Source organism: Theropithecus gelada, chromosome 15 (genome assembly GCF_003255815.1).
Source record: "Theropithecus gelada isolate Dixy chromosome 15, Tgel_1.0, whole genome shotgun sequence".
In the NCBI taxonomy this organism is placed as follows: Eukaryota; Metazoa; Chordata; class Mammalia; order Primates; family Cercopithecidae; genus Theropithecus; species Theropithecus gelada.
Genome location: NC_037683.1, coordinates 40,904,040 through 40,919,186, shown reverse-complemented (window position 1 = coordinate 40,919,186; position 15,147 = coordinate 40,904,040). Strand labels below are relative to the sequence as shown.

At 37.6% G+C, this 15,147-nt stretch overlaps 1 protein-coding gene across 3 annotated transcripts in view; it reads left to right on the top strand.

Moving 5' to 3' along the window:
* The window catches only part of INVS (inversin), a 190,414-nt gene that overhangs the window by 22,705 nt on the left and 152,562 nt on the right, over positions 1-15,147 (top strand). The gene's annotated exons all lie outside the window — the stretch shown is intronic.

Below are 15,147 nucleotides of genomic sequence, written 5' to 3'. Positions count from 1 at the left end.
TGGCCAACATGGTGAAACCCCGTCTCTACTAAAAATACAAAAATTAGCTGGACGTGATGGCGCACCTGTAATCCCAGCTACTCGGGAGGCTGAGGCAGAAGAATCGCTTGAACCTAGGAGGTGGAAGTTGCAGTGAGCTGATGATACTGCACCACTGCTCTCCAGCCAGGGCAACAGAGTGAGACTCCATCTCAAAAAAAACAAAAACAAACAAACAAAAAACAATGGAGAACAGAAAAAACATTAGGTACCTAATACCTAGAAGAGATCAAACTGAGCATTTCTTATTTTTGCTTCAGGATTTTTAAACGAAACTATAGATTCACTTGAAAGCTTCCATTTATCTTCCAATACCCTTCTTTCCCTGTCTCCTCAGTCTGCCTTGATTTTGGTGGTTTCAATTCCCATGCATATGTTTCTACCTTTATGTGTGTGTGTGTGTGTGTGTATGTGTACATGTGCACATACACTATTATGCATAAACCATATTATTTTACATCTTTAAATTAATGGTATTATACTGTATGCCATTTACCAGCTTGCTTTTTCAACTTAATATTATGTATTTGAAACTTATTCATGTTGAAACATGTAGCCCTAGTTCCTAAAAGATTATATCCAGGTGCCTAAAAGACACATGAGAAGGTATACAACATCATTACTAATCAGAAGCAAATTAAAACTCCAATGAGTTACCACTACATGACCAGTGGAATGTGTAAAGTAAAAAAGTCTGGCAATCAGTATTGATTGATGGTGAAGATATGGAACAACTGGAGCTCTCCAACATTTTTGTTGAGAATGTAAATTGGTACATTCACTCTCACAAATTATCTGACTATATCTGCCAAAGCTGAACACACACACACATACACACACCCCTCATCTCAATTCATGCTCCCAGCCCAGTTGTAATACCTAAGAAAAATAAATGCCTCCTTCTACCAGAAGACATGTATGAGAATTACATGATAGTTTTATTTAGAAAAGCAGACATTCCTTTTTTTAAATTCTATTTTTCCATAAGTTATTGGGGGTAAAAGTGGTATTTGGTTACATGAGTAAGTTCTCTAGTGAAGATTTGTGAGAACCTGGTGCACCCATTTGTGAGAACCTGGTGCACCCATTTGTGAGAACCATGGTGCAGCCTATGGTATACTGCACCATATTTGTTGTCTTTTATCCCTTGCCCCCCTCCCACTTTTCCCCCCAAGTCCCCAAAGTCCATTGTGTCATTCTTATGCCTTTGCATCCTCATAGCTTAGCTCCCACATATCAGTGAGAACATATGATGTTTGATTTTCCATTCCTGAGTTACTTTACTTAGAATAATAGTTTCTAATCTCATCCAGGTCGTTGCAAATGCTGTTAATTCATTCCTTTTTAAGGCTGAGTAGTATTCCATTGTGTATATCTATACACCAGAGTTTCTTTATCCACTGGTTGATTGATGGGCATTTGGGTTGGTTCCAAAATTTTGCTATTGTGAATTGTGCTGGTATAAACATGTATAAGCAAGTATCTTTTTCGTATAATGACTTCTTTTCCTCTGGGTAGATACCCAGTAATGGGATTGCTGGATCAAATTGTAGTTCTACTTTTAGTTCCTTAAGGAATCTCCACACTGTTTTCCATAGCGGCTGTACTAGTTTACATTCCCACCAGCATTGTAGAAGTGTTCCCTGATCACCCCATCCACACCAACATCTACTGTTTTTTTATTCTTTGATTACGGCCATTCTTAAAGGAGTAAGATGGTATTGCATTGTGGTTCTGATTTGCATTTCCCTGATCATTAGTGATGTAAAGCATTTTTTCATGTTTGTTGGCCATTTCTGTCTCTTTTTTATAGAAGCAAATATTCTTAATAATGCAAACAACCCAAATACGTACAACAGGTGAATGGGTAGCTAAATTGTGATGTATTCCTACAATGGAACACTACATGAATGAACTGCTGACATGTTCAGCCACATAAGTGAATTTCATAGACATTATGTTCAGTGGAACAAGTCAGACACTTATAAAAAATTTATTTGCTGTTCATATAAATCTCAGGAGCAAGAAAAACTAATCTATGGTGATTCAAATCAGATTTGTGGTTACCTAAAAGATGGGTAATGACTGAGAAGAATATGACTAAGCTTTCAGGGGTGCTGAAAATGTTCTATATGTGTGTGTGTGTTGGTTACATTAAAAGGTATCAGTCTGTGTGCTTAAGATTTATGCACTTTACTGTATATGTTATATTCTCAATTTTTAAAGTGTTATTTAAAAAATGATAAAATGTTCAGAACTTGGTAGACATTATTTGTAGGGTAGGTAAGGGAGGATGGAGTCAAGAATGGTTCCTGACCTAGACTGTTAAGCACTCAGGTCGAATTTCCCCCATCCTTAGCCTCAGGAGCTACATGAAAGCTCTGTGTCTATGCTCTTTTCCAGGGGTTCTCAGATAAACATGCAGCAGAATCACTTGGAGGACTTGTTAAAACATAGACGTCTGGGTCCCACCACCAGTGTTTTTAATTCAGCAGGGCTGGTGTGGGGCCAGAGAATTTGCTTATCTTAACAAGTTCCCAGGTGATGATGATGATGTAGGCAACACATTTTGAGAATCACTGTTCTATTCTGCTTATACCATTTGTCTTTGCTGCATTTTCAATACTATTGGCTCCATAACCTCTAGATATCTATCCTGTTTTACTACTGAACCTTTTGATTGGTATTCCTAGCTCTTAATGACATGACTCATAGAGGTAGGATATACTAGTCAAGGTGCAATTTTGAGAGGAAATTATCAAGTTCAGTTGTGAAAAATGGAATTTTAGGCTTAGGTGGTAATGACTAGCATGAATTGTGATATACTCATTTGCATCTCCAAAGTGAGGTCTTGGCTGGAGTTGTTAGTATACATATAGAAACCATAGAAGTAGGTGAAGTGCTCAGGTGTGGTTTATAGATGGGAAGAGGATCAGAAATAGAAAGCACCAATATTTAAGGTTTATTTACAGAAAATAAACTTACAAAGGAGACAGTAAAAGATAGGAGAACTAGATCAGAGTGGTGTTATGGGGCCAGAGGAACAGGTTTCAAGCAGAAGAGGATCCATTTGTTTCATCTTTTTTACTATGATGCTAAGATTTGAATAGTTCCTTTTCCAGTAAATGACTCAATAAATGGATGGATATAAATATGATAAAAATTAAAAGGCTTTCATTGGATTTTTCAGTTAGAAAGTGACCTTAGGAAGAGCAATGGTATTTAGTGGACATACAAGCTGGCTATATATCACTGTTGATTAAACAGGAAATGAGGATATGGAGACAGTATGAGTGATTGATTAATGGGGTTTTTGATCAGGAAAAGTGTTAACAGAAGAAATTGTGGTGGGAAAATTTTTAATAAATAATAATGAATCTCTCCCAGTATAATCATCACCCACTTTCTGTAAATATTAATTCATAAACTTCTTTCTGTAGACTCCAACCAAACTGTTTTATTATATATTCTATTATTTCATCCATAAATATTTCAGTTTATATTCAGTATATATCTAATTCATATATCCCCACAATATCATTGTACCAAAAAAATTAGTGATAATTCTGTAATATTATTACTAATCAGTGTTCAAATTTTCCTGATTATATCTTAAACTTTTTTTTACAGTTGATTTATTCAAATCAGGACCTAAACAAGGTCTGTACATTGCATTTGGTTGATAAGTCTTTTAAGTCTCTTGTAATCTAATAGATGAGAGATATTTGAACATGTTTAAATGTTAAGGAAAAGGAGACACCAAAAATTTAGGAGAAAGAATGGACTATTGATGGATCAAAGTCACTGGGGAGATGGGAACAGAAAGGACAGTTGGGTCTGGGCGCGGTAGCTCAAGCGTGTAATCCCAGTGCTTTGGGAGGCTGAGGTGGGCAGATCACCTGAGGTCAGAAGTTCAAGACCAGCCTGGCCAACATGGTGAAACCCCATCTCTACTAAAAATACAAAACTTGGCCAGGCATGGTGGCACGCGCCTGTAATCCCAGCTGCATGGGAGGCTGAGGCAGGAGAATCGCTTGAAGTTGGGAGGCAGTAGTTGCAGTGAGTCGTGATCGCGCCACTGCACTACAGCCTGGTCAGCAGAGGGAGATTCCATCTCAAAAAAAAAAAAAGCGAAAGGACAGTTGGAAAATTTAGATATACACAGTAGGAATGTTTGTTCAATGAATGAATATGCCATGAACTTAGAATGTATGTGAATATTCTTGACAATCAATTATAAAATATGAAAATTGGAAGGGCCCTTGGAAATTATTCTTATTTTACAGATGGGAAAACAAGGATCTGTAGGTTTTCTTTTGATTAGAGGGAGATGTTTTGGCCCTAAAGTAGGGGAGACTGAATAGGAAAGGACACCTTAGGGATATAGGGGACTACTGCTGCTCCTCTCACACCTCCCCAGACCAATACTTTGGGAGACTGAGGCAGGTGGATCACCTGAGGTCAGAAGTTCGAGACCAGCCTGGCCAACATGGTGAAACCCCATTTCTACTAAAATATAAAAATTAGCTTGGTGTGGTGGCATGTGCCTGTAATCCCAGCTACTCAGGAGGCTGAGGCAGGAGAATCGCTTGAACCCAAAGGGTGGAGGTTACAGTGAGCCGAGATCATGCCATTGCACTGCAGCCTGGGTGACAAGAGTAACATTATGTCTAAAAGAAAAACATATATATATATATATATCTCCTTATACATTTAACCCTCAGAGCAACATCTTTTTATTCTTTAATTGGAAATATTATATTTGAGTTGAAGAAACATTATCATATACTTCAACCATTAATGTTTCTGTACCCAGTTCCTACCCCTTCCAGCTCTGTCATTTGCTCAAACAAATCTGTTTTATTTAAATCAAAAGGGATGCATATAGGCCTAGATCCTAGTTAGATACTTTTGATAAAGAGTCTTTAACCTTGTAATTTTATTGATTTCAACTTTTGTTTTTAAATTACTTTTATGAATGGTTTGCTTTTTTTTTTTTTCTTTCGAGACAGAGTCTTGCTCTGTCACCCAGGCTGGAGTGCAGCAGCGTGATCTCGGCTCCCTGCGACCTCCGCCTCCTGGGTTCAAGCGATTCTCCTGCCTCAGCCTCCAGAGTAGCAGGGATTACAGGGGCCTGCTACCACGCCTGGCTAATTTTTGTATTTTTAGTAGAGACGGGGTTTCACCATGTTGGTCAGGCTGGTCTTAAACACCTGACCTCAAGCAATCCACCCACCTCAGCCTCCCAAAGTGCTGGGATTACAGGCGTGAGCACCATGCCCAGGCTTATTGATGGGTTTTCTTGTGGAAACATTATTTAATCAAAACAGATGAAAATATGTAGGGAGAGCTTTCTTTTACAAACATATTTTGTGCTGCTTTGTTTTATATTATAGGGTACAGAAATTTGTTGTTGTTTTCATGACGCACAATGTGACCTAATTTACCTAGGCTTACTCCTTTCTTAGTTCTTGTACTTGTACTTCTGTATTTCTCTGATTCATTGATATATTGACCACTTGTTCATTTCAGAATTTTCTCTGGACTTTGATACTGCAGTAACTTATTTTTCTCCTACTCATTTGATAGTTCATTGTTTTCTTTATTAACTCTTTTCCTTTAGCTCCCATTTCTGCCCCAAGATAAAAGTCTTTCTATATATTCTACCTGTCAGAGGTCTCATCTACTTCTGTAACTTTCAGCCATTTTCCCTCAGATATTTGTCTCTAGCCCTAGCCTCTCCCATAATTCCAGACTTATATTTCCAGCTATCTTCTAGAAATCTCTACCTGGATATCTTCCCAAAATCTCAATTTCAACATATCTGAAACAAGACCTTACGTTTTTACCTGTAATCAGTCCCGTCATCTGATTTTTAAAAACAATTTATTGAGGTGAAATACACATAGTATAAAATTAACCCCTTTTTTGGGGGGAGGGAGGAGATAGAGTCTCACTTTGTCACCCAGGCTGGAGTGCAGTGGCATGATCAGGGCTCACTACAGCCTCAACCTCCTGGGTTCAAGTGATCCTCCTGCCTCAGCCCCCCAAGTAGCTGGGACTACAGGCACGTGCCACTACGCCCAGCTGATTTTTGTATTTTTTGTAGAGACGGATTTCGCCTTATTGCCCAGGCTGGTCTCAAACTCCTGAGCTCAAGCTATCAGCCCGCCTTGGCCCACTAAAATGCTAGGATTACAGGCGTGAGCCATCACACCCAGCCAAAATAACCATTTTAAAGTGAGCAATTCGGGGAGATTTTGTACATTCATAATGTTGTGCAACCACTACCTCTATCTAGTTCCAAAGCATATCCATCACTCTAAAGTAAAACCTCTTATCCATTAAACAGTTTGTCTCCATTGCCCTGTCTTCCTAGCCCCTGGCAACCACCAACATGCATTCTGTTTCTATGGATTTATAGATATTTCATGTAAAAAGGAATCATATATGACCTTTGTGTCTGGCTTTTTTTCACTTAGGATAATGTTTTTGAGGTTCATCCAAGCTGTCACATGTATCAGTACTTCATTTTTATGGATGAATAATATTTTCTGTCTTTCATAAAACCAATGACACTGTATTTATTAACTTTTTTTTAATGAGTCTAGAGTTTAAAAGACAGTTTCTTAGGTGAAATTAAGTGATTTAGAAGGGAAAGAGAAAATAACAGAGATAGTATCTTAGAATAAGCTTCTGGTTGACAGTATATAGCTAACTTATTGATGAATAATATTTTCTGTTGTGTGTATATACCACAGTTTATTTATTCATTCATCTAAGTGCTGTTTCCACTATTGTGAATAGTGCTTCCGTGAACGTAGGTGTACATGTACTTGTTTGAGTACCTGTTTTCAATTCCTTGCTTTGATTGTCCTTCATCAGTTTATGATACTGTGTTCTTTTAGTCACTTGGGTTTAAAAACTGCATGGCACATAGTAGGTGCTAAATATATGTTAGTTGAATGGATTTGTTAAATTATTGTGTTGAATTAGTTATCATTCTCTTCTTTCCCCTTTACCTCTTCTGTCTAATCAAATATTAACTCAATTATAGACTTAACTCTGCCACGAATTGTATGACATTGGGCAAAACACAACTATATGCTTAGTTTTATATGCCTAGTCTTCTGTAGACCTGTACAGGACCTCTACTTACCTTTACTACTGTAAAATGACTTTCTTGAACCACAAACATAAAGCCAAAGACAACCTGGGAAATACATCTTCACTTACAACAGTGGGCAAATATGAATTGCTCCTTGGAATTGATAAGCAACCTAGAGAAAAATCAGCGGTCAGTTTACATTAAAAGAAATTAAAATGACCCTCAAGCATATGAAAATATGTTCAAATATACATATAAAAGTCATGCAAATTAAAACTATGCTAAGATTTTTTTTCCCACCTATCGCCTCATTTTGTTGGTGAGGCCGTGGATAAATAAGTTTTTTCATACTCTGCTCCTAGGATAGTTATCTAAATTGCAAATGCATATACCCTTTGACCAGGCAATTCCATTTCTGGTAATTTATCCTAAAGATAAGCCTGCACAAGTAAGAAGGGATATATGTAGAAGTTTTTTATGGCAGCAATATTTACAAAAACAAGGTTGGAAGCAACCCAAATGCCCATCAATAGGAATCTGGTTTAAAAAATGTGGTACATTTATACAATGGAAAACTAGGAAACTGTGAAAAGAATGGCGATGGTGTCTGTCTATTAAAATGGAAATACCTTCAAGATGTATTGTTAAGTGAATAAGAGATGGGTTAAAAATAAGACTATGTAAAATTAAGACTATAAATTGCAAAGAAAATTAAAAAATAAAATAAACAATACCAGGTGTCGTGGCTTATGCCTATAATCCCAGCACTTTGGGAGACCAAAACAGGAGGATTGTTTGCATTAGCCAGGAGTTTGAGACCAGTCTGGGCAACAAAGCAAGAGCCTGTCTCTATTAAAAAAAAAAAAAAAAAATTAAAAATTAGCGGGGCAAGGCCACGTGCACCTGTAATCCCAGCTTCTCAGGAGGTCAAGTCTGGAGAATCAGCTTGAGCCCAGGCGTTTGAGGCTGTAGTAAGCTATGATTGTGCCACTACACTCTAGCCTGGACAACAGAGTGAGTCCTTGTCTCTAAAAAAAAAAAGAGAGAGAAATAAACAAACCAACAAAAAAACACCAAAAAGATTAAGAATGTAAAACCTTTCTAAAGACATACAAGAAACTAATAAAATGATTTATCCAGAGTGAGGGTAGAGGAAGGAATGGGGCAGATTAGAGCAGAGGTGGGAGAAAGCTTTTATTATATACCTTTTTGTATTATTTTTTGAACCATCTGAATGCATTTTATGCAAAAATTTTAAGGTAAAAGTAAGTTATTTCTAAAATGATGGCAGCAAAAAGGTTAATAGAAATAGATATGTTTGAGCAAGACTGGGAAATGGCAGAAAATTCCAAGGGAAAGAGATAGACATAAGGTAACTGCAAGTTTACAAAGGATATAATGCCATAGGCAACAAGCACCAGACAAATTACTCTAGTGCAAAGAAAAGTAATTAAACTGTGCAGCAACATTTAAACAGCTGAAGCATAAGTAAAATATTAGCACAGGAAAAGAGGCAGTAGAAGAATTAGATTTTATGTTTAACACATTAAAATGAAAAGATTTTAATTAAAGCTGTTATTTAAAGCTACAAAATATTTTAAATGAAGAATCTATATTATAAATCGCCTCCATTCTTTATACATTCTCAACCTCTATTTCAGTCCTTCTATAAAGCCAACACATATACATTCCATCCATGTCAAGAAAAGTCATTTTTTTATCTTGGTGACTTACATGGTACAGCATATGTATGAAAACAACTTTAGATCTGGGATTTGACTGTGTTATGTAAATGAACTAATATTGTTAAAGTGACAGTAGAACTCCCATAATCTTGTCTGAAGGTAACAGACTGCCATGTTTCAAATATTGTCATTGTTTTTCTTCAACTCTTTTTGTTATATAAATAAGACATGTTCATTGCAGCCAAAAAAAAAAAAAAAAAAAAATTGGGTTCTGTACCATTACTCATACCTTTTGCTTTAGTTAGTTAAACATTTTCAGTGGATACTACTAGGCATCTCTGTGGCTGTATCCACTCATTAGTCCATTTTAAAACAATTTAATAAGTGCCCATTCTACCACAAGCTATGTAGCAAATGGGTATCTGAAGAATAAGCAATTAGTGATAGTTTGTGAGTTTTTGGCTGTTGGTATGCTTCCGAAAGAAGGCACCAAAAGACATTTGTGATGCCCACATTACTTAGAAATGTAGGAAAATCTTAGTATTTGAAACTCTTATGTCCTAGAATCTTTTTTTTTTTTTTTTTGAGACGGAGTCTCGCTCTGTCGCCCAGGCTGGAGTGCAGTGGCTCGATCTCCACTCACTGCAAGCTCCGCCTCCCGGGTTCACGCCATTCTCCTGCCTCAGACTCCCGTGTAGCTGGGACTACAGGCGCCCACCACCACGCCCGGCTAATTTTTGTATTTTTAGTAGAGACGGCGTTTCACCGTGTTAGTCAGGATGGTCTCGATCTCCTGACCTCGTGATCCGCCCGTCTCGGCCTCCCAAAGTGCTGGGATTACAGGCGTGAGCCACCGCGCCCGGCCTGTCCTAGAATCTTAAGAAACCTCTGGATTGAGATGGTGATGTTAGGCAGCTCTTGCAGTTGACTTCAGTGCTGGCTAGGCTACTTTCTCCAAGCAGTGAGAAAGTCCTAAAGAGTCTTGCTTCATTTTATTCCAACTTCTGGAGTTTTTAAACCAGTATTGTTTGTCTTCTTACATGTATGTAGAAACTATCTCTAAACCTATCCTCTCATTTTCCAGTTTAGAAGCTGCTTTCGAATATTTAGGATCTTACTTTCAAATTAGTATTCCAGTCAAAACCAGAGTTGAAGGCCGGGCGCGGTGGCTCAAGCCTGTAATCCCAGCACTTTGGGAGGCCGAGACGGGCGGATCACGAGGTCAGGAGATCGAGACCATCCTGGCTAACACGGTGAAACCCCGTCTCTACTAAAAAATACAAAAAACTAGCCGGGCGAGGTGGCGGGCGCCTGTAGTCCCAGCTACTCGGGAGGCTGAGGCAGGAGAACAGCGGGAACCCGGGAGGCGGAGCTTGCAGTGAGCCGAGATCGCGGCACTGCACTCCAGCCTGGGCGACAGAGCGGGACTCCGACTCAAAAACAAAACAAAACAAAACAAACAAACAAAAAACCAGAGTTGAAATGAAAACCTGTCTGTCGGCCGGGCGCGGTGGCTCAAGCCTGTAATCCCAGCACTTTGGGAGGCCGAGGCAGGTGGATCACGAGGTCAGGAGATCGAGACCATCCTGGCTAACATGGTGAAACCCCGTCTCTACTAAAAATACAAAAAACTAGCCGGGCGTGGTGGCGGGCGCCTGTAGTCCCAGCTACTCGGAGGCTGAGGCGGGAGAATGGCGTGAACCCGGGAGGCGGAGCTTGCAGTGAGCCGAGATCGCGCCACTGCACTCCAGCCTGGGCGACACAGCGAGACTCCGTCTCAAAAAAAAAAAAAAAAAAAAGAAAACCTGTCTGTCCTTTAACACTTTGATTATAGTTTATGTACTTCTGTTTACATGGGTAAAATTTATAGTCACAAGGAATAACATGTCAGCACATTCTGATTGAAATCGCAACTTTGAATTTTTCTAACATGGTTCTAGTATGAAAAAAAACTTCATTTAGCTTCATAGTAGCTTCATAGCAGTTGGAATAGTTGTATATTATGTGTTTTCTATATAAATAAACTGAGGTATAGTTTGAAAAAGTTCTTCACGGTCACCTTGTCACTTGCAGAGTGACGAATTATCCTGATTTTCTGATTCTCATCTTAATGTTCCTGATACTGCTGCACTGGGAGAAAATTTACATACTTTGCTAAAGGTTCCTTTCTCAGACTTCTTGTTCTTCTGGTCATGAGTAATTCCCAGATCCAGTTTTCCTGTCAAACCTCCAAAGAAGTACTGAAGGGTTTCTGTCTCATAGGTCAGAACTCAGGATTTGAACCCAAAGCTTCTTTCTTTAAATCCAGTGTTTTTTCTTTTTGATAGCTCTCAAACACAGTAGAGCAGCCTTGAAGATTTCGTTTTAAAATCTACATGGCTGTGGAATTTTGTTTTAAATATGATTATGTTTCCTACAATCATATTCATTTTCTAATCATCTTCATCTCTTCTCTGACTCCCATTTTTACCAAGTCATGAAAATACAAGCATCTGCTTTCCATGAATAGATTCAGAGATCTAACAAGCCTAGATTCCCATGGAAACCAATCAAAAACTAAAAGGAAAAGAAAGAGTATATATTGAATTTCCATGAAACCTACAGCTTGTTTTTCATTAGACTCATGCTGGTTTCTTTTAAACTCTGGGCACAGGGCCAGCGAATATTTTTATGACTGGTAAAAAGGGACTTCAAATCCATTTACTTTCATTTAACCTTTTAAAAATTAATTTTGTATATACCATAAATTCTAAAGAAAATTTGAGCATTAATTTTCTAATTACCTTATGTCATGGGGCCATATTTGTTTACATAATTTCCTCTTGTTTTGTTTTTTTCCTACTCATAGTTTATAACTCAAAAAAAGGATGAGAGGGAATCCGGACAATTATTATTCCTATAGTATGAATATTGTCAACTCTTGGGCACAACATTTTTCCTATGACAAATCATAGGACCAATAAAGGAGGTCTCTTTGTACCTCCTTTAGCTGTTAAGCTTTTACAAGGTGCAGATGATCATTTACAAATATGACAACAGATTATAACTAAAATGCCAAAGTGAGGGGGATTAAGAGAACCAGGGAGGGGGTAGCTGGGGAGGAAAGGTTGTAATTTTAGGTTAAGCAATCAAAATAGTATTCATTGAGATGGTGACATTTGAAGCAAGACTTAAAGGAGGTGAGAAAGTTAGCCATGTGAACAGCTGAGGGAAGAGCATTCATTCCAGGCAGAAGGAGCAGTCAGAACAAAGGCCTTCAGATGGGAGTATGCATAGAATTTTTGCAAAATAACAAGAAAATTAGTATAAATTAGTCTTCATGCCTGTAATCCCGGTACTTTGGGAGACCAAGGCGGGAGATGACTTGAGCCCAGGAGTTTGAGACCAGCCTGGGCAACATAGGGAGACTCCATCTCTACAAAAAAAATTTTAAAAATTGGCCAGTCATGGTGGTGCATGCCTGTGGTCCTAGCCACTTGGGGGACTGAGATGGGAGTATCACTTGAGCCCAGGAAGTTGAGGCTGCAGTAAGCCATGATCACACCACTGCATTCCAGCCTGGACAACAGAGTGAGACACTGTCTGAAATAATAATAATAAATATATATATGCCTTATAATGAATGACCAAAAGGAAAGCGGTAGGAGATGAGGAAGAGAAAGAACGGTAGCCTGATCCTGTAGGGCCTTATAGGCCATTGTCAAGAATGTATTTTCACTCTGAATGAGATGAGAAGGGTTTGAGGAAAGGAGTGACATCGTCTGACTTATGTATTTATAAAAGATTCATTCTGGCCAAGTGAAGAAATTTTCTTCCAGTTTTAGTACTATCTGTTCCTTCACCCATTCTTCATGTAATATGCTTTCAAGTCTCCTCATCCTGATCGCTTTCACCAGATATGCACATATTTGTCTAAATTCCCTTGAAAATGTGATACTTACAACAGAATACAATGCCAGTCTGATGAGCTCAGAGTGTTACATGACTATCACTGTTGACATTTTAGCAATGAAATACAGTTGATTCATATTTAAGATTTTTCAAATAAAGGCTCTAAATCTGCTTTATACTTACAACTGCCTAAACTACATCCTATATTAATATGGCTGTGGTTTTTGGACCCAAATGCAGCATCTTATTGTATCCATATTTTGAACTTTCCCAGATATACTTAGGTAAAATTGACCATTCTATCCTTTGTTCCTCCAGTACCTTGTGTACTCAACCACTGTTATACCACCTATGATACTGAAATATATTTATTTGTTTACACATTTTATTTCTCCGCAGATGATGAGCATCTTAATATGGAAGAGTGTCTTAGTCATCTTTTTTATTTCCAATGTCTAGTAGTACTTAACGACACTCAATCAATGCTTGCTGAATTGAATTGGGTTCATCATGTAACCTAGCCAGGTCCTCTTGATTCTTAGTTGACCATTCAGTATAGTTGTCGTCTCTCCCACTTATGAGTCACCAGGATTCTCATCCTAATCTTTGGTATTAAAATAGATCCTGCTTATAGAAAACCTTAATCATTGAAACACTAGTACTAAATAAACTTAACTAATTTAAAAAGTTGTTTTATTCTTTTACTATATTTGTCTAAATTATATCATCAGTATTAACTCAGCCTCTTGAAAAATGTTATATAATCTATCAGAATCCACTTGTTCACCTTTCCAATTGTGATGGGTATGTCATTCATTTATTTTTTCATTTATTTGTTCAACAGATAAATTTTTAGTATTTAATATGTATCAGGCATTACACTATATCTCAAAGTATTTTAAATTCAACCTGTGTCTAAATACGTGGTGTTTTAGATTTTATAATAGTAAAATTAACATTTCACCAACATAACTACTCATTTTCAGGCAGTTTATTAGACATATACTCATAGTTTATCTTAATTATAGATTTCAGAAGACATGGTTTGGGTCCTTTTATTCAAGTCTTTCCTGTCACTTTGTCATTCATCTCTTTTCAAGTCATTTTCTTTTAAGGAATTTGGGCTAAAATATTAGACTGTAGTTTGAAGTAATGACTGTAAACTTCATGTATATAACTTTGGTTATTTCAGTGTTGTACAGATTGTAAACTAAGTGTGTGTGTGTATGTGTGTGTGTGTGCATTCAGGTGCACACAGGTGCATGCTTTAAATTGTTATTTAATTGAATTGTAAGGCTTATACATATTATAAAATGTTAAAGATACCAAGAAGGTTTGCAGTGAAGAATCTGGGTGTAAGGAAAACTTTCTATCTGTGAGTCAAAATATAGAAGTGATAGGAAAAAGATTAATAAATATGACTACATAGTGATAAGAAAGACTTTTTCCTTCCAGAAAATGTGGCAAGGAAAGTTAAAAAAAATATGACAAATTGGAAACAATATTTGCAAATTATATCATTATCAAAGGTTTAATACTCCTCATATGTAAAGTAGAGAAGAAAAAGACCAATGACCCTATAAAAATGAGCAAGAGTATATCTAGATAGTTCACAGAAAATATGCTCAATGTTGTTCATCATAAAAGAAATAAAAATTAAAATCACAAAGACATAACATGCTTCATGTCTCAGATTGGCAAAACTCCGAAAGTTTGGCAACATGTTCTGATGGCAAAACTGTAGGGAAATGAGCATTCACATATTCCTGAATCAAATGGAAATGGTTTCCTTAGCCTGTTTTGTGTTGCAACAACAGAATACCACAGACTGGGTAATTTATAAGGAAGGAAATTTATTTCCCCCAATTCTGGAGACTGGGAAGTCCAATATCAAGGTATCAGCATCTGCTAGGGGACTTCAAGCTGTGTCATTCCACAGTGGAAAGTAGAAGGGCAAAAGAGGGCAAGAACAAGTGAAGGAAAAGGGGGACCAAACTCACTTTTATCAGGAACCCACTCCCATGAAAACAGCAGTAATCCATTCATAAGGGCAGAGCCCCTATGGCCTAATCACCTGTTAGGGATCCCACCTCGATACTGACATAACGACGATTAAATTTCAACGTGAATTTTGGAGAGACATTCAAACCATAGCATTGGTACAACCCTTATGGAGGGAAACATAACAATATCCAGCAAAATTAACCAGAATGTGCATTTACCTTTGATCTAACATTGTCACTTCTGGGAATCTATTCTATACACGTGGTAAAAATAAGAAATGTATGCACAAGGTTATTTAATTGCAGCATTATTTGTAGTAAAGCTTGAAAGCAAATGCACTTTTTTTGTGGCTCACTGCAGCCTCGACCTTTTTAGGCTAAGGGAATCCTCCTACCTCAGGCTCCTGAGTAGCTGGGATTA